This window comes from Adiantum capillus-veneris, chromosome 15 (genome assembly GCF_014529385.1).
Source record: "Adiantum capillus-veneris isolate H3 chromosome 15, ASM1452938v2, whole genome shotgun sequence".
NCBI lineage: Eukaryota > Viridiplantae > Streptophyta > Polypodiopsida > Polypodiales > Pteridaceae > Adiantum > Adiantum capillus-veneris.
The window spans coordinates 98,317,453-98,339,049 of record NC_140945.1 but is presented as its reverse complement, the minus strand read 5'-3'; the positions used below and the strand labels follow the sequence as shown (position 1 = coordinate 98,339,049).

Here is a 21,597-nt window from a genome sequence, read left to right as displayed (position 1 = left end):
CCTATGATGTGTACAATTGTCAATTTTGCAAACAATGCGTCTTGTGGGTGACTATTTTGGGTCTATTATCTACCCTTGCACTTTTTTTAAAAAGTGAATCAAGTACAATATGGTTGATGGGTGGCAGGGCATTCAATGCCCTGTCACCAAAAAAAAATTCTCTCGGGCGTCGCTATAACCGTCGCTATTTATGGCTCTGTAGCGTCGCTATAGTCTTCAGTGTAAACGTCGCTATGAGCGTCGCTATATAGCGACGCTTATAGCGACGCATATAGCGACGCTCGTAGCAACGGTTTTAGCGACGCCGGGGGTTATAAAAACCCAGTGTATTTCCGTCGCTAACAGCGTCACAAGAGCACACAACCTCTTGTAGTGCAGGTGGTACTTTGCTAATGAGGATGCTTATAAGGTAGTTGTGGAGTATGCCATGGTGGTATACCAGGTACAAAGCTTGGCCAAGGGGGAAAAAGCTGCTACGGTCATGGAAGAGGAGCAAAGAGATGGAGTCGTGGCTCCTAGTCTACCCTATGAGGATGGTAAAGTGGGCCAATGTTTGAGTTTGATGGAGGTAGATGATGGTAGGGTTGAACAGAATGAGAAGGAAGGTTATGTTGAGACTATGCTACAGGATGATGTAGTAGAGGATGATCCTCTTTCTTCCCTATTTGGAGAGGCAGTGGCAAGGCATGTGCTTGAAGAACATGAAGATGAAGTGGGTCTACAAGATATGTGCTTGAGCCATATGGTTCTGCCTATGTGGATGGTCTTGAAGATGTGGTGGTCGAAGATATTGCAGGCTTGGAGTGGAGTGCAAAGCTGATAAAAGAACTTCTGGATGAAGAACAAGTGCTACCAGTTGTGAGTGAAGAAGAAGAACAGTCTAGGCAAATGGAGAAGATGATAACGAAGGTCTACTGCTCATTATTGATGGACATGGTGATGGAAGCGGCAGTGCAATGGGTCATTCGCCAGCTAGAGGAGTCTTTGGAGGAGGTATCTTCTCTATATGGTTGGGAGAGGATTGCAGGTATAGCCATTGAGCAGGATAGTGAGCATGATGATGCTCTATATGAAGCAGATTGGAGGCATGTAGATGATTGGAGCAGTGAAGGTGTACTAGCTCCCTTCTATGTGCACCATTGGATATTTACATGGATAGAGTACTACATGGAGCTACTACAAAAGGATGGTGATGACCAAAGGTATTTGTTTGACCCAGGGGGATGATGATAGGAAATATAGGGTTTGGGAAACCCGCATGAGGAGCAGCAGTGGAAAAAAAAACAACGTACCTAAGGTTTGTTTTTTGTTTTGCATAGTGTTGGTAGGGTATTCCGTTCAATAAGCATGTTTTAGTAGCGGCTAACACAGGCTACACCAGTTATGCATCAAGCGGGAGATATGCTATGGTTGTGCATAATATTTCCAACTCACTTTGTATAAGTCTTGGCCCACTTAATGTTCCAAAGTTGTGTATGCCAGTTAGAGGGCTCAAGCTTAAACTCATAGTAGAAGGGATTGTGGTGAAAGCCTTTAAAAGGAAGACTTTATGCAAGGAGGCTTCATTCTTGAGTATCCACTCTTAAGGATCCATCATTATACTCCAAAAATAAGTGAGTCAGCTTTTGCCGTGCAAAAGGAGAGAGTAAACTAGAGTTATGATGGGATGGAGAATCTTGTAATTCCTGTAATGTTTGTTTTACAATAGTTGCACGTTGCTCTATAGAATTAAAGTCGAGATAACTTTGCTCGTTTGGTTTGTTAACACTTTGTTTATCATTAGAATTCATTGCACTTTGCATACCATTACTAGAATTCACCGCACTTTGCTCTTGAGAATTCACAAGACTTGGAGACAAGCAGTAACACAAAAAGACTTCATCTATTCAATCTGCTTTTTGCAAAATAGAAAGCTCGGCTGCACATATAAGAGATGGAGATGGTTTATTTGTCTAACCAAGCAAAAGCACGTGTTTACCATTGGCCATAAAGGATAAAGAGTTGTGTTCATAACTAGTGTGCAATGTGTTTCCTAAACCATGCAGCCACTCCCATCCTAAAACTACATCAGCACAGTTCATGTTCATAATTTAAGGGTCATCGTATGATCTTGAACAATAAGCTCAACTCCTTGAACTACCATGTTCCATTCTTCTTTATCATTGCCAGACATCTACTCCACCACATACTTGTGGGAGCAGGGAGTCTATGCAAGCTTCAATTTCTTGACTAGCTTATAGTTCAAGAAGTTATGTTTGCACCATCATCCATTAAGATGCGAACAGGTTGTCCGTTAATAGTGCCATGCATGCGAATCAAATCATGGGGGCTAAAGGTGGGCTGCCACATTGAAGCAGACACACAACACTTGTGCTTTCTTTCCATATGAAGAACCTCTACAGCACAATATTTAGGAGATGAATCTAATGTGAGGCGTTGCACCTGCATATGCATGGCCTTTAATTTCTTTGCCTTGCAAAAGAGGAAAATCTTTCTTGTTATGTTGGTCCAAAAGACATCTAAAACACAAATTGTGTTTCTTTGCACGCTCAAAATGAGCAGTGCTGAGAGACCCACGTGGAGTATCTCGTGATTGCTTAGGCTTCTTAGCCTCTTCTGGGCGTGGAGAGGTAGATTATCTCTCATTCCTCTTGGAACGTGTGGAAGATCTACCTCGCCATTGGCTCTTAGCCACATTGGTCTTAGCAAAATTATTCTTAGAGTAAAGAATATCTCCTTTACTCTCTTGGTCATCATCATATCTTTGGGCATGAATGATGGCTTCTTCCAAAGTTTTTGGATGTTGAGTCTTGACATGAAGACGATAGTCTTTGTCAAGACCCCTATTAAAACCCACTATCTTTTGGAATTCACCTAGACCTTCTAGTTTTAATATGATTTTCCGATACTTCGAAAGGTATTGTGTGAGAGAGAGGCCAGATATGCGGCATGCATCCCATGCTAACCAATTCTTGTCTTCTTCATTGGAGTCCAAAAACTCTTTGGAGAAAGAAGCTTGAAATGCAGCCCAAGACGGAGGACAAGCATCTATTGGAAATGTCATCCACCACTTATAGGCCTTGCCTTTAAGAGATAGACTAGTTTCCACAGCCGTCTTTATATTTGGGGTGTGTCTCAATCTATGAATATCACTCCATTTGTGTAGGAATATAGTGATTGTATCCTTGTTGCCATCACGCTCTTCCCCGTGAAACTCAGGAATATTGTGGATATTCTTAAGTAATGCATTGCTACCTTCTGCATCTTCTGAAGCACTTGTCTCTTGGACTCTTTGAGTCGTGCGAGCTTGGTTCCCTGGAACCGTGCCACTTGTGGCTCCTTGAGCCGTCTATGAATTCCTAAATTTCACAAGTAACTCCGTAAGATTGGTAACATTTGCATTGAGAGCAGAGAGGTTGCGTTCAAGTATGCTTTGGCAATTTTTCAAAGTCTTGAAAGCAGCCATATCTACAAGGCCATGATCTCCTAGATCATCATCGTCATGCACATTAGTGTCAATAGCACCCATAGTGCCCTAATTTTGATATACATGTTCAAAATCAAAAGTGTGTGTAGGTGGGATATCCTCATTGGCCATGGTAAACACACACTAATGTACACAGAGAGAGAAAAAAAACTTCAACTTTTAATTTGTGAAATTGAAGTCTTTGTGTTTTGTATACTCCGCGATTTGCGTTACACGCGAACCTTGCCTTGCGAGAATTGTTCTTCACAAAAACTCGTTGTTTTTGTGAAGGCTTTTGTTCCCTTTGAAGCTACCTCCTTGAGGAAAAAAGAATTTTTGGAGTGAAACTTGCCTTCCTCAAAGAAGTGAAAAGGAAGGGTGAAACTACTTCCTTGAAGTTTGAAGTTTTCCCTTTCCTTCTAGTTTGCTTTTCAACACAAGTATGTTATCTTTCCTTATTACATACAACAAGGGTCAATAGCTTGATGGTAGAGTGTTGGCCTCTTACCCTCATGGGGTGGTTTCAACCCTCCTTCATGCAAGGGTTAAGTGGGCCTTTCTATGCGTGCAGCCAACGATGCCAACGAAAGCCTTTGAAGCCTCGGTGCCCGTCGAGTTGCCGGTCGAGTTTGCCTTAGTCGTGCACTGTGGAGGGCGTAGGTGGGGAGATTGTGGATGCTTGTCTCTATCTGTCTGCACGCGTTGCGCTTAGAAAACTATGCCTATCTCTTTTTTGCTGCACAGCAAAGAAGTGGTTGTCTGCGGAACGTGGGAAAGAAGCAGCACATCGCATGCACATGCAACCCGCTTTTACCCTTTCCCAAAAATAGCTCGAATACTAGTGAAAGGGTGGTGGTAATGTGTGTGCTAGTCTCCACCCAACCGTGCTATATCTTATAGCCTCCCCCTAGTGTACACACTGCTCGACCGTATCGGTGGCCTTGCCTGGTAGGACCCATTTCCTTACACTTAGACACTAGAAGATTGCTAAATAACGATATAATGAGAGGTAGATTAGAGCTAGATGTGGTTCTTGGAAACACTTTGATTGATATGTATGCGAAATTTGGGTGTCTAATCGATGCCTATGAGGTTATTGATGACCTGCCATGTCGTGATATTTTTTTCCTGGGGTGTACTTCTTGGGGGTTATGTAGACTATGGGGAAGGTGCTTGTGTCATTGAACTCTTTTATTTAAAAAAATGTTGCTCGAAGGCATTAACCCTAACAAAGTGATTTTGCTATGTGTGTTGAAAGCATGCGGTGGGTCAAGAGCCCTAATTCATTGTAGGCTTTTACATAATGAGGTAATAAAACTTGACCTAGCAATTGATCTAGCTATTACCAGTGCACTCATTGACATGTATGCTAAAGGTGGAAGTTGATACAAAGCATGTAATGTTCTCGAGACTTCTACATGTAAGTGTGTGGTATCGTGGGGTGCACTCATTGGGGGGTTAACTCAACAAGGGCAACACATTGCCATTTTCAACATGTTTGAGAGGATGCAACAAGGTGGCATAAAGTCAAATGAATTTATCGTTTCTTGTTTGGCAAATGCTTGTAGCAAATCGAAAGACCTGGAGCGTGGCAAGTTTTTACATGATCATATTATCAAACGTGGTGTAAAAGCGGATACAATACTTGGGAACTCATTGGTTAGTATGTACGTCGAGTGTGAATGTAATCACGAAGGCAGCTACAATCAGGAGGTAGAGAGAGAATGAGAACTCGCAGCAACCATCCTGTTTCTACATACACCAAGTGACCTTAAAGTGAACCCAAAGAATATATGAGGATATTGGTTGGTAACAACAAGGCAGCTACTGCACCCAAGGTGATATTCCAGCTCACGAGGGGGGATTAGAAGCAGAATTCCCAGTTGCTCTACGTCACATGTGCATGCAAGGCCATGAATCACTTGACCAAGTGTCTAAAGAGCGTCCACTGGAGCTTCATAAGGCATGTAGGCCGGGAGTAAGAGACTGGACTGCGAGAAGTCCACTGCCAGTGCACCATAGTGGATGTCCAAGTACAATGAGGAGCATAGAGAGAGAGAGAGAGAGAGAGAGTTTTGGCCGGTGAAGATAGCGGGCGATGATAAATTTCGAGCGTTGCTGCCTATGTGGCAGCAGCCGTTGCCATTAAAAAGTTGAACATTTTTTAAATCGACGGCAACTGCTAGTGCCACGTAGGGCACTAGCGCTCGAAATTTAACCCCAAGTGTTAAATTTCAAGCGCTAGTGCCCGAAACGGGTTGTCTGTGCTGCCAGTGCATGGCAGTTGGTGGGAAAGAGAGTTAAAACGAGAGAAAGAGATAAACTGAGAAAGACAAAGAGAGAGATTGGAGAGAGAGTGAGAATATTGGGATGGCAGCCTTAGAAATATAGGCGCCATTGGTTGTTGAGAGAGAGAGTTGGTAGAAATCCACCTAACTGCACACAAAGAGAGAGAGTCGGACTGCTGAGAGAAAAAAGATTGACAGCCGCTCGTGTGTGTGTATGTGTAGGAGCTGCCACTGCATGTGCCTTATTGAGCGTCAGTGAAGAACGTCCGCCCCATGCATCGCATGATGAATAGTGGGCGTTGCATGCTCGACTCGTGAAGAGGCTGCGAGTGAACTCGTTGATGAGTGAGATAGTAGGTGGTCTCTTTTTGCAGGGCGTCACCGTTGTGGGTGTGTTTGTGGTCGTTATTCGACCAATGAGAGAGATAGGTGGATGATCATGGTTCTGCATGCTTGCCACCAAAAGACTGCATGGCTACCATGCCAAGAGCTCCTATAGTTTGCATGCGCACCTAAGTGGTGCAGGTCGAAAGCAGTACGTATTGACGACAACGACCATCATGTCGACGACAACCATACTGTATAGGCGGCACTCGATAATGAAGGTCATGTTGACCATGACAGCCACTGTGTGGCTCCTACATTTTTATTTTTATTTTCGTTGGTTTTAACCTTGGTTGAGTAGGAGAACGGCCTTAGGGTGCTATTCCTTCGTGCACCTTTCCTTCTTCTTCTTCTTCTTCTTCTACTAATTTGGGTGGAAAGTGTAACTTTTGAAGCCTCCTCCCCTCCTACAAGTTTCCTCTCGTGAGCAATTAAGGTTGGCTAGTCCTCAAAGATCCTCTTTCTTGTTGAGTGTCATCAGATATGCTCTCTTGGCGCTAATGCTACAAGAGGCAGATGCTCCTAATTTCCACATTTTTGTGCGGCCAAACCTAGAGGTCTATTAGGACACGTTCCATGATGCCGAGATCCACTATTCTTATCTCTTACCAATAAGCTCTCTTCTCACTTCGACTCCGACTTCTTCAATTTCTTCAATATTATTAATCATCTGCCTATGTATGTTATCAAACATTAATGATAATAATAACAATAATTCCTCCTAATCACCATATAAGTGCAAATTTAATCCATTCTCTACTATGAAATATTTCATAATAATGCCTTAAGTGATGAATCCCGTCATCCATGTCCCTTAGAATTGTGATGAATGATAACTTCAAGACAAAGGAAGAGGATAATAAAAAAATTTACAACAATTCTAAGACGACAAAACTACACTTAACTGTGATGGGATGATCTATGTTATCACAGATTTGATCTTCAACCCCGTAGCCACGAGCTCTGATACCTACAAACAGGAGTATTGAAGACCTTGCAAATATGAAGAATAATGTACGGCAAACCATAAAACAGACTACTCGACATACCTGGCAATCCCATAAGCGCATAATCATGTGATACACGAACAGAGAGAGATAGAGAGCGAGATAGAGTGTGTGGCGCACCTCCTAGAGCGGAGTGCTAGCCAGCACAGCGAGAGAGAAGAGAGGAGACGAGAGAAGTACATAGACATTGGGTGCAATCTCCCCATGTGCAAAAGTCACTATTTCCCTCTTGCACAAAATACTTGCACATATTTCATTTATAGATTCTTCAATGCTCAAAAATGAATACACATTGGTCGGCCGGTACAAATGACTATAGCTCCTAATGAGCATTTGAGTAATAAACATACATATCCCTTATTCATAACAAGTCCAGAGAGAGATATCACTAAAACTGCACTCCCCAAGCATGATAGATCTCCAGTTAAGTTTGGGTAAATCAACACAAAACACCCTTTGAAGCTCCATAAAAAATTGATGGTTACAAGGACAGTGAATAAAGAGATGAACAAGGGTTTCTTTTGGAATTTGGAACTTGGAATTGCAGATGGAATTTGTTTGTTATATTTGAGGTGTACTTACCATGGTACAGTATCCCTCCCTCCCCTGTCGATAAGCTACACGGGTGAGACTCATGGGATCGACGGTGGAGAATGAATCCACCGTTGATCCGGTCTCCGCCATGCAAAAGGAGATGCCCCCGAGTTTCCTCCTCGCTGCTTGCGCTGCGCGTCAAGCTCTCCACCCCTCGCATCGAACTCATGCACACTATCCAGCCCACCTATCGCGACACGTTGCAAGCATTTGTGAGTCCAATGCATTATATTCTTGTCCCCCTCCCTGATGTGTTGATCCAACGGCCTAAAGCCCTCAGCCCTGCCGAAAATTCACCTCCATTGTCGATCCCATGAGTGACACCCCGTGTCACTTATAAACAAGGCTCCCCCCCCCCCGCCCGCCCCCCCCCCCCCCCCCCCTTCCCTTTCTGGCATGCTAAAGGCCTTAGTGCACTATGGGTGAAAGGTCATCCAATTGTGAGCTTTCAACACGTGTGGTATTGGGGAGTACTTTATTGCCATCATTTTCTTTGCTATTAAGGATTTCCTTGTAATCTGATCTGTTGTAGAAGATGCTTTAGTCATTCGGTAAGACTTGCTACTGTGCACAGGCTTCATCAATGTTGTGGCTGTCTGGACTGCGCTCTTACTAACGGTCTCCAGCGGCTTCAGTTCCCAATTCATAGTTCTGTTCGTCTCAGCACTGAATCAACAATGTCGACTCACAATCACAATCGCAAGATTGGCCAATGGCTCCTCCGTCTGAGACTCTCTTAGTGTGCACGACACTTTCTGCGCGACTACCAATGCTTTCGTTTTGGTGCTGCAGACGACGCATGGAGTGAACGCTACTTGGCCAACTTGATTCATATCACTTAGAGTCGGGTCTCACATGTAATATGGCTATGTAGCGATCGAGAGAAATCAGCTTCACAAACATATAAAATTCCATTTAGGGTAGATTGAGAGAGGAAATTTTTCAAAATAACTAACATTTTTTACACTTCAACTCTACTTCCTTGAATTTCTCATGCGGATTTTCTCTTTCTCCTCCTCCCTTCAACCGCCTATTTTGTTTTTTCAAACAGCTCAAGGCTTAGCTGAGGCATACTTTTCCCGAACACGGAGCGGTCATGTTACTTACTAGGAATACTTGGAAGAAACCTTCCAAAGAATACAGTAATGCTCCGAATACAAAGTTTCCCCTTGTAATAGAAAGAGAGTCGGAAGAGTGACAAATGAGTTTTTTTTGTGAGCTCGTCACACGTTGAACTATGAAGTGAAGTCGAGATACAATTTTTGACAATTCGTGCAAGGAATGACTTAATTTTTTCCTTGAGGACATCTAAGTCAGATATCTAATGCTTAATCTCACTAGCATTCTCAACATAATGTGAGACCTTACTCTTCATCAAAACCATTGCCTTGGCACGACGTTGCTGACAGGTGACTCCTCGCAAAGCTGGCAGGATGTACACTTTTCACATGCCAATTACAACTGTCATAGTATTTAGCGCTCAGTTAAAACATGGTTTTTTTTCCATTTTGATTTACACCACTTAATTGAAACCACTGCCTTGGCCGGCCATGTTTTAATTTACAACATTTTCCTAGCAAGTGAAAATAAGGGCACACTTGAAATTCTCCCAGTCTTAAGGCCAAATTTTGAAGCTTTCGCCTACAATTACACTAAAGGATTATAAATTTTGAATAGTGCCATCTATAGGATGGCACACATGTTGTTTTGAGGGGTATCTAGCAAGATTCTTTTGCAAGCTATTCTCTCTCTCTCTCTAGTCTTTCTGGTCTAGTCTCTCTCCCTCTCTCTCTCTCTCTCTCCTTGTGTTGCAAACACCCAGAAGCAAGGCCACACTCTATTCTACATCAACTCTCTCTCTCTCTCTCTCTCTCTCTCTCTCTCTCTCTGCCAGGCACAGGACCATAGAGCACAAGCCTCCATGATTGCGTCGAGGCCAACTCTCACTGCCAAACACTTTCACCTTTGGAGCCAACAAATGGAATTTACAGATTCCATCTAATAAAATTAGACCCAATAGTAGTAGATCACCTTAGTGACTTGCATTGGCACATACACCTTGCATGACACAAAAGGGCCTAGCATGTAGCATGAAGGAACAACCATAATTAGAGAAACTATTTAGTTTGATTTAGAAAGGTGTCAATAGTGCATTCAAAGGTGAACGTTTCAATTTTTGCCCACAATTCAAAGCCTTCCTTGAAGAAAACCAACAATCATTTAGCATATTCGACTCTAAAATTTTAGAAAGGGAAAGCAAACAAGTGAAAGGATCACGAGAGCTTTCTAAAATAATAAGAAAGTGATAAAATCAAAGGTTAAGTTTAGCTAGAATTATATGAGGTGAACCATTGTTCGGGAATGTCTCTTTTATTAAGCGACTGAGTTTTCTCTTTGCAAAGAAGCAAACCGAAAATACAACTAATTTTTTTAAAATTTGCAAGATTTTTGAACTAAATTCTCACATATTTCACAGGTTTCTCTTCCTTTCCCATGGTGTGTATAAAATATATATATATATATATATATATGTGTGTGTATAATTTATATATATATATATATATATATATATATATATATATATATATATGTATAGAATTTACTAGAATTATGCAAGGTGAAGCTTCATCTTAGCATTCTAAAATAACAGAATGCAAAAGAAGTCAAGCCATGTGAGGATGTGAAATGAAAGGTGAAATAAAATCCATTTAATACTTTAAAATAGAAATAACATTTAAGGTAATTGTGAATGTCACTAAAAACATTGAAAGTATGCCTAACTCAACTTTCCTTTAACTATTCTTTTAAAACCCAAAAAGCCAAGGGGAGTTTTTTGCATTTTATTCCCTATGCGTATATGTTGTTGTTGCACATGGGCACTAGCCTTGCGATTTAGTGCCGCCGTCGTGTCCATTAAATGGGGCTTAATTTTCTATGTACATCGTGCTCGACAGTCTACACTTTAGCAATGCTCGAGAAAAGTGTGCCTCGACTTAGCCTTGATCCAATTGAAAAACCAAATCATCCGATAGAAGAGAGGGGGAGAAGGAGAAAATCCACTTTAAAAATTCAAGAATGTAGAGTTAAATTGAAAAAAATATTGATTATTCTATAAAATTTTCCCTTTGAATCTATCCTAACGGAAATTTTGTTTGTGAATATTCTTTTTATCGCACACTCGGGCTTACGTTGGTGAGCCCTAATTTTGATTTAAGAAGTTCTTTAAATTAGCCCTTTCTTTGACATGCACCCTATTTTTCCACCCTTCTCTATGGAAGGAAAAAATTTGAATAGGCCATTAGAACGGTAGACTCCTAATAGCTTTGGCCTTCATGCGACCGGCAAAATGCCTTAAGATGGGAAGATGGATGGCTAATCCTATCACTAGGACTCAACTTAAACCCTTTTTTTTTTTTTGGCTATTTGGATTTACATCGCTTAGTTAAAACCATTGTCTAATTGGCCACGTATTGAATTTACAAGATTTCTTTGGCAGGTGAAAATGAGGGCACTTGAACTTCTCTCGGACTTAAGCTCAAAGTCTGAAGCTTGTGCCGGTAATGACACTAAAACTTGTTTGAATTTCCTAGTTTTCTTGAATGCAAGCTCAAAATCTCTAATCAGGATTTCACAATTTTAACTAGTTAAAATATTTGAACCCCGGTTTTTTCCCAAACGTCAAGCCAAATTCCAGGGCCAAAGTCGAATGCATTTGCAATCGAGATCTCAATTTGAAAAAAAAATGCTTTTGTTGAGCCCTAGTTTCGATGTAAGAATTGAACCCTTGCATGTTATTTGACTCACAAGGAATAGGAACTTTCTTTAAAGTTTTTTGTGAGCCTTTACTGAGGGTGCAAAATATCTCTTGGAAACTTGGTCCTTTGTCTTTTTTGGCATGCTAGAGGCCTTAGTGCACTATGGCCCATGGTTAAAGGTCGTCCAATTCTGGGCTTTTGACACTTGTCGCCCTTAGAAAAGAAGGAAAATAATACTACTTTCTCGTAATCAGGGGAGGATTGAATGTCATCTTCTTTATTCCCTATGTGCATGCGCTGTTGCTACACATGAGCACAGCCTTGCGATTTAATGTCGTCGCCATTAAATGGATCTCGCTTTCCCATGTGTATTGTGTTGGATAGACCACGCTTACGTTGGTGAGCCCTACTTTTGATGTACAAAATGGCCCCTTGTATGTTATTTGTCTCGCAAAGAATTACGAACTTTGTTTAAAAAATTTTATGAGCCTTTAATGAGCCTACAAATTGTCTTCTTTGGTTGATGGGAAAGAGACTTGGAAATTGGAAGCATGGCAAATGCTAACTCTATGAGTATTTGTGTGCAGGTGTTTGAGGTGCCAAAAGAACACATGGCTTCTCATGTATTTAGAAGTGTGGGGTTGATTTGGTGAAGATCGAGTAGTTGTGTTGTTACACTTCTTTGAGCACACACATTGGCATCGTGCTTTGCAGATACGAAGGTGTAGAGTAGCTCATGTATTCTTGAGCGCAAACTTTGTGCATGATTTGCCCATGGTTTGTAGGATTTTTATGGCATGTATGGTTATTATGATCAGATAGCCTGAATACTGCCGAAACTCTACCGAATTCTTCCTCGATTATGTGTGTCTATGCGCATGGTTTGTAGTCAATGTTTTATTGCATTTTGCCACTCAATGGCTGCTTTTCCATATTGTTTATGCATTGCGTTGTGAGATAGTTTTCTCTTTTTGACTTGGAGTTTGACTCTCTAGATTATGACATGCTTCACATGTATGTGGTACTCCTTTCAAGAGGTAGAATGGTTATAGGTATCACATGCGTATGTATGACATCTATTGTTTCTTAGTTTTGATGTTGTCACATTTTTATGACCTTTTGAGTTGAGTTTATGTTCCTCGTACACGAGAAACTTTGCCAAAATTCCCCCAGGTTTCTTACCTCTATCACATAGTGGTTGAATTTACTCCAACATTGACGGTCATGTGGTTGTTTTGGACACATATAGGTGTTCAGGTGCCCACACTTGTAGGAGTGTGTATGAGATGGAGGATTGTGTGGCTATGAGTTACAAGTAGCTTGAATTGACTTCTGGTAGTGGTTGCGTCATTCTCCCAATCACTCTACATGTTCTAGGCACATGTTCCAGGTACATTTGGTAGTTGAGGCTTGCATCAATGTTAAGATTGTAGAGCACAATGTGATTATCTACTATAAGAGATTTTATGTGTTTATGTGCTTGCGCACTATCAGTGTTGGTGAGATCTTTTGAGAGCATTTTCTCTCCGTTGGGAGCTCCTTTCAGTCCATGTTTGGTGCACTTCTCTTTGGTATTGATTTATGCACATTGCCCTTGTATATGATGTAGATCCATAGTTCTTGTTTATCCCACTTTAGCATTGTCTTGGTAATAGTGGTTGAGTTGATCTCCCACTTTTACATTCACTTATGGTAGTTGATATGTGTGACAGATATGAGTCCACAATGATGACTCATATGAGATAGCGGTTTCCTTTGTGTCGACAGTTGAGATGTTGGCATTGTGGTCACATAGGGCACATAAGACAATGTTGCTTTAGATACACGAGGTAGCAAAGGAGATATATGCAAGATGCAAATGCGACTTTGACACATGTTAGAGAGGCAATTGCAGTGATGTTATATATGGATATTAAAATTTCTCCACAGTGGTTACTAGATGGTGACGTTGCTTTTCAAAGCACACCATGGTGTGAGTGGTTAAGTAGTTTTCTAGTGGGAGACTTGATTGTGTGTGACTCACTGATGGTTCAACGTGTGACATAGAGGGCACATGAGACATATGCTTGTCATTGCCCAAAAATGCATCATACACACTTTATGTGCAATAATACATTACTCAACTCAAACAAAGTTTGATATCGGTGAGATAGCTGAGTGATAATGGATTTCAGGTCTTGCTTAGAGAGTAGTCCTTTAAGATGCATTGCTATTTGCTAGCCATTGCAAGAGGATCCATGATTGGCTTGGTCTATCCATTGCATGTATTTGAGGTCCAAGACAATCTAGTGTTGATTACATTACAATCATGTTAGCAAGAGACTAGATGCATATCCTTCACGGATGAGCTTTAGAGTGATGTGCTCACCATGTATGTACATGCAATATTACAGTAGCCATGCTCTAGTGAGACACAATAGATTGATCCTCTTAGGTAGAGATGCCTTGTACCATGAAGATGAGTGATATGGAGCTCTTTGGCATGCTCATTCTAGAGGCTGATATGGTTATGTGGAGGTTATGTCAGGACATGTGGATATAGTCCCTATGGATGAAGGGGAGGTGGTCCTCCAGGATTCAGAGTCAACACCCCTATACATGACTAATCGTGATGGTGATGATGCATTTGATCTACATAGTGATCAGATGGCTAGGATAGCTAGGGTTGCATACATTTCATCGACCTTTGGGAGTCTCATGTACAACCTTATAGGGTCGAAACATGTGATAGCAACTATAGTGGGAGTGTTTGCAGTTGGGGTTGCCAGTCGAGCAATAATTGACACTAGCATGATGCATCATGAAGTAGTGCATGTCATTACAAGATACATGCAAGGTATGCATGCTCACTCTAGTAGGGATATATGATTTTGCACACTACTAGAGCCAATACGTTGGCATGCATCAACATTGAGAGAGCCAGTGGGCATAAAGTGAGACAAGGTTCCTCCCTATCCCTCATGTACATACTAGTAGGTCCTATAGTAGTAACACTTATCAATTCATTTTCCTTAAATGGGGTAAAAGGCAATGTGTCTCTTACCTCTAGCTGGATGTGTGAGAGGTGTCCTACCACCCATCATTTTTACACGCCTTATTCTTTACTAGATAGAAGAATAACGGGCTCTCACAGAGTGTTGTGAGTTGCTTCTCTTACATCTGCGTCTACTCTCACAAAGTTGTGAGTTACTTCTCTTACATCTGTGTCTGCTCCACCTACATTTGTGTTGTGAGTAGCTCCACCTACATCTGTGTCTGCTCCTCTCATCTCTCGCACTAGGCACCCACAGTGCATCGCTTTTGCACCTAGTGCAACTCCAAAAAAATCTTATAAAAAATCTCCCACAACAACGTAGCTCAAAGGTAAGTGATCCCTTGGGAATTTACAAGCACGTACCCAGCCAACAGACCACCATGGAAACTACATAGCACGTCCCCTAGCATGGAATTACATCGCATGACAACCAATGCACTTGAGTAAAAGATATTTACCCCTCACCAATTGTTTTTATAAAACCAAAATTTCATTGTGTTCATATGCCACAAAATATGTAAGCCTTCACAACTTACTCCACACAAAACTACCTCCACATTGCCATTTCCTATACCCAACTAGAAATAGATTGTATCTCCCAAACCACAACTCCAAAAGGGAAGCTTTCAAGCCTAAAAAATTCTTTGTATTTTTTGCAGCAAAATTTTTGAAGACACCAAAATTTCAAATCTATGCACCTCTATGTGCAAAATGGGCACAAAGAGTAGGCTACCATGGCACGATTACACATAGAGAAGGCTAGTCGAGTGTAAAAACATGGGTCCTATGGCCAAGGCCACCGGCATGACCGAACAGTGTGTACGCTAGGGAGAGGCTATAAGATAGCACGGTTGGGTGGAGACTAGCACACGCATTACCACCACCCTTTCACTGGTACCAGAGCTATTTTTGGGAGGAGGCAAAAAGCGGATTGCATGTGTATGCGACATTTTGCTTCTCTCCCACATTCCGCAGACAGTGACGTTGCCTTTGTGCAGCAAAAGAAGATAGACACGCTTTTCTATGCGCAGCACGTGGACAGACAACGACAGCCGACCACGGCGCCCCACATGCGGGCGACTAAGGCGGGCGACCAAGGCAAACTCGACCGCCAACTCGCCGGCACCTAGGCTCCGAAGGCTTCCGTTGGCTGCGCGCGTAGGAAAGCCCTCTTAACCCTTGTATGAAGGAGGGTTGAACCCACCCCATGAGGGTAAGAGGCCAACACTTTACATCAAGCTATTGACCATACTTGTGTTGAAAGGAAAACTAGAAGGAAAGGGAAAGCTTCAAACTTCAAGGAAGTAGCTTCACCCTTCCTTTTCACTTCTTTGAGGAAGGCAAGTTTTCCTCCAAAAATTCTTTTTTCCTCCAGGAGGTAGCTTCAAAGTGAACAAAAACCTTCGCAAAAACGAAGGGTTTTTGTGAAGAATCATAAAAGGTGTTCTTACAACGAACGACAAGTGAAGCACTCAAATTCTCACAAGGTGAGGTTCGCATGCAACATAAATCACGAAGCATACAAAACACAAAGACTTCAATTTCTCAATGTACAAGTTGTCATTTTTTTTTCTCTCTTTGCATTAGTGTGTGTTTACCATGGCCAGTGAGGATATCCCACCTACACACACTTTTGATTTTGAGCACATAGATCAGAATCAAGGCACCATGGGTGCTGCTGACACTAATATGCATGATGAGGATGATCTAGGAGATCATGGGCTTGTAGATATGGCTTCTTTCAAGACTTTTGAACATCGCCAAAGCGTACTTAAAAGCAACACCTCTTCAGTCAATGCAAATGTTACCAATCTTACGGAGTTACTTGTGCAATTTATGAATTCACAGACGACTCAAGGAGCCACAAGTGGCACGGTTCAAGGGAACCAAGCTCACACGACTCAAGGAGTTCAAGAGACAAGTGCAGCAAAAGATGCAGAAGGTAGCAATGCATTACTTAAGAATATCACCATTCCTGAGTTTCACGGGGAAGAGCGCGATCGCAACAAGGATGCGGTCAATACGTTCTTACACAAATGGGGTGATATTCATAGATTGAGACACACCCCAAATATAAAGACGGCTATGGAAACTAGTCTATCTCTTAAAGGCAAGCCCTATAAGTGATGGATGACATTTCCAATAGATGCTCGTTCTCTGTCTTGGGCTACATTTCAAGCTTCTTTCTCCAAAGAGTTTTTGGACTCCAATGAAGAAGATAAGTTGGCATGGGATGCATGCCGCATGTCTGGCCTCTCTCTCACACAGGACCTTTTGAAGTATCAAGAAATCATGTTAAAACTAAAAGGTATAGATGAAGTCCAAAAGATACGGGGTTTTCTAGGGGTCTTGACAAAGATTGTCGTCTTCATGTCAAGACCCAACATCCAAAACTTTGGAAGAAGCCATCATTCATGCCCAAAGATATGATGATGACCAAGAGAGGAAAGGAAATATTTCCTACTCTAAGAATACTTTTGCTAAGAGCAATGTGGTTAAGAGCCAATGGCGAGGAAGATCCCCCACACGTTCCAAGAGGAATAAGAGACAATCTACCTCTCCACGCCCACAAAAGGCTAAGAAGCTTAGGCAATCATGAGATACTCCACGTGGGTCTCTCAGAACTGTTGATTTTGAGCGAGCGAAGAAACACAATTTGTGTTTTTAGATGTCTTTCTGACCAACATAACAAGAAATATTGTCCTCTTTTGCAAGGCAAAGAAAAGGCCATGCACACGGTGCAACGCCTCACATTAGATTCATCTCCTAAATATTGTGCTATAGAGGTTCTTCATATGGAAGAAAAGCACAAGTGTTGTGTGTCTCCTTCAATGTGGCAACCCACCTTTGGCCCCCATGGTTTGATTCGCATGCATGGAACTATTAACGGACAACGTGTTCGTATTTTAGTGGATGGTGGTGCAACTCATAACTTCTTGAACTATAAGCTGGGCAAGGAATTAAAGCTTACATAGACTCCCTGCTCTCACAAGTATGTGGTGGAGCAGATGTCTGGGAATGATAAAGAAGTATGGGATACGGTAGTTCAAGGGGTTGATCTTATGTTCAAGATCATACGATGACCCTTGACTTCCAAGTTATGAACATGGACCATGTTGATGTAGTTTTAGGACGAGAGTGGCTACATGGTTTAGGAAACACATTGCACACTAGTTATGAACACGACTCCTTATCCTTTATGGACAATGGTAAACATGTGCTTTTGCTTGGTGAGAAAAATGTACCATCTGTACCTCTTATATGTACAACCGAGCTTTCTATTTTGCAGAAAGCAGATTTAATAGATGAAGTCTTTTTGTGTTACTGCTTGTCTCCAAGTCTTCTGAATTCTCAAGAACAAAGTGCATTCAATTTTAGTAATGGTATGCAAAGTGCAATGAATTTTACTGATAAACAAAGTGTTAACAAATCTAACGACGAGCAAAGTGCTCTCAATTTTAATTCTATAGAGCAACGTGCAATTGTTGTAAAACAAACATTATAGGAATTACAAGATTCTCCATCCCAGTATAACTCTAGTTTACTTTCTCCTTTTGCACGGCAAAAGCTAACTCACTTATTCACGGATTCTACTGATGTGTTCTCAAGTGATTTACCATTGGGTTTAACCCCCTACACGTGATGTGCAGCATGGCATAGGTGTCTTGCCAGGCATTAAATCGGTGAGTCAACCACCTTATCGTATGAGTGCGAAAGAAGCCAAGGAGGTTGAGAGTCAGTTGGCTGACTACCTCGCTCGTGGTTTCATTAGACCTAGCACTTCGCCTTGGGAATCACCAATTCTATTGGTAAAAAAGAAAGATGGTACTATGCGCATGTGTGTAGATTATCGCGGATTAAATGCGATAACCATCAAGAACAAGTATCCTCTGCCTCGAGTAGACGAGTTGTTTGATCAACTCCACGGGGCAAGATACTATACAAAGATAGATCTTCGTTCAAGATACCACCAGGTGCGTATCCTACTACAAGATATCTCCAAAACTGCCTTTAGAACACAGTTCGGGCATTTTGAATTTTTGGTTATGCCTTTTGGTCTAACCGATGCTCCAGCTACATTTATGACACTCATGGATAGTGTCTTACGTCCCTATCTTAGAAAATTTGTTGTGGTTTTCCTTGATGACGTTCTCATTTACAATAAGACTAAAGATGAACACATAGAACACTTACGATTAGTGTTCAAACAGCTACGAGCTTACGTGCTGTATGGTAAGCAAAGCAAGTGAGATTTCTTTAAAACAGAGATACATTACCTCGTTCATGTGATCTCTTACTCTCGAATCAAAATGGACACTGGCAAGGTCGCTGCCATTCTTCGGTGGCCACATCCCAATAGGATTGAGGAGCTTCAAATATTTTTAGGTATGGCTGGATTTTATCGACAATATATCCATGATTATGCCAAAATGTTGTTCCTATGACGGATCAACTTAAAGCAAAAGGTAAGACCTTTTCTTGGGAAGAAGCCCAAAAATATAGTTTCGAACAGCTCAAGGTAGTTATAGCCACTGCTCCCATCCTAGCAATCGTCGACCCACTTAAGCTGTTTGTGGTAGAGATTGATGCTAGTGATAAAGCAATTGGTGATATACTTCTCAAGGAGGGAAGACCTATAGTCTTTGAAAGTAAAACGTTAGATAGAGCTCAACAGAATTATTTTGTCTATGAGCGAGAGCTCTATCCCATAATTCACACTTTACAAAAGTGGCGACACTATTTATATGGTGCCGAGTTTGAAGTAGTTTTTGACCATGAGAGTATCAAATGGCTTACTACTCAAATAGACTTGAAGGGCCGTAAAGCTAGATGGGTAGAAATCCTTCAAGATTATGATTGTCAGCTACAATATCGCAAGTCGTGATATAATGTAGTAGCAGATGCACTAAGTCGGATGCCTCAAATTAATTCATTTGCTTTCATGGAACTAAAGAGTGGATTTTTGGAGTCACTATGTGGCAAGTGTGCACACGACAATCATATGCTAAAGTGTGGAGTGCAGTTTTAAAAAGGGATCCCTCACACTCACATATCTTTGGACAACCAGATCAACATGTCTCTGCATGCGCAGATAAAAATTCCAACACACAGAGCTCCACCCCTACTCAGGAAGAGCTTAAGAGATGGAAGAATTTTTCCATTGATAATGGCTACCTACTCCACAAAGGTAGAGTATGTGTACCAAAGGACTCAGACACTAGGCGCCAAATCTTATTTGATTGTCACGATAGTCCAAGTGCTGGTCATCCAGGTTTCTTAAGACGTATGCCTTAGTTCGACGGAGTTCAAGAGTACGTACTAAACTGCCAACAATACCAAGTTAATAAGGCAGAGCGCCTCAAGGTAGGTGGGCTTTTACATCCTTTAGAGATTCCACAAGGTAAGTGGGAGAGTATCTCTATGGATTTTGTAGTAGGACTACCTACTACAAATTGTGGCCATGATGCCATTTTGGTAATTGTAGACCGTCTCACAAAGATGGGTCGATCCATTCCCACTAAGACTACGGTTAAGACACCGAAATGAGCAGGGCTAATTGTAGAGCATATATATAAACTCTACGGTCTTCCAGTTCGTATCATTAGTGACAGAGATCGAAAGTTTGATAATCACTTCTGGAGAGCTATGTTCCAAAAGTTGGAAACTAAACTTAATCTAAGTACGGTTGATCATCCAGAAACGGATGGTCAAACATAAAGAGTTAATCAAGTGCTAGAGGATATACTACGAGCGTACGTTAGCAAGAAGCAAACCAATTGGGAAGACTACTTACCTATATTGAAATTTGCTTATAGTAGTTCAAAGCATGTGACTACAGGGTTTAGTCCATTTACGCTTTTATATGGATTTCAACCTAGATCACCCCTTACGGTGGGGTCGGCTAAGAAGAAGATACAACAAGCGAAGGATTTTCTCCAATACCATTTTGACATGCTTCGAGTTGCTCGAGAGAATGTTAAGCAAGCTCAAGATCGATATAAGAAGTACGCAGATGAGCATTGTCGTCTTGCTACTTTTGAAGAAGGAGACAAGGTTTTCCTCAAAGTTCCGAAGCATTCAGAAAGTCTGAAGATAGGAAAAGTTGCTAAACTTTCATCACGCTATTGTGGACCGTTTACCATTCTCAAACGTATAGGTCAAGCGGCCTATAAGTTAGCTCTCCCAAAGCACTCACAAGTTCATCCTGTTTTTCATGTTAACCGTTTACGAAAATAGCTAGGACAAAATGATAATGTCATTGACACAAGTGTGTTAGTTGACCTTATCGAACCGCCAAGCATTCCTCATGAGCCCGAAAAGAAATTGGATTCTCATGAGCTTTGTACTAGACATCATGTCAGACGACAGGTGTTAGTAAAATGGCTAGATAGACCTGAAGAAGGTTCTACATGGGAGAATGTCTCCGCCCTTAAGAAACGTTTTTCTACGTTCGTTTTTGAGGACGAAAGGGGAGTAATGTAAGGACATGGGTCTTATGGGCAAGGCCACCGGCACGACTGGACGGTGTGTACGCTAGGGGGAGGCTATAAGATAGCACGGTTGGGTGGAGACTAGCACACGCATTACCACCGCCCTTTCATCGAGGGCAAAAAATTGCATCAAAAAGCATGAAGAAGCCACAACAAAAGACCTAAAAGATTTCGATATTTGGCTAACATTTTTTATGTTTGTACATGAGTTTAATTTAAATACAAGAGACACTTCAAAAACTTAATAACGGGAATTTTTATAGTAACACAATAGCTCGCACTACACTACTAACTTTTTTATGTTTGTACATGAGCTTAAGTTATCTTCAAAGAACTTACTAAAACAGGCACTTTACAAGAACCCAATACCTTGCGCTACACTACTAACTTGTACTGCATGTACATGTGCTTACTAAAGAAAGCTAAAAAGCCCACATACCCTTTTGACACACAAAATCATGTCCGTATATACAAATTACAAAAAACGAGGTGTCCAAAATGCATGCAAAAATGTCAACTGCACGTTGATACGTGTATAAAAAGATCGATCAAGCACTTCAAGGACTTGAAATATGTGA

At 41.5% G+C, this 21,597-nt stretch overlaps 1 pseudogene; it reads left to right on the top strand.

Annotated features, from left to right (window-relative positions):
* The first annotated feature begins 619 nt into the window (after nt 1-619).
* On the top strand, nt 620-1,227 carry LOC147441134 (uncharacterized; annotated as a pseudogene).
* Nucleotides 1,228-21,597: the final 20,370 nt, after the last annotated feature.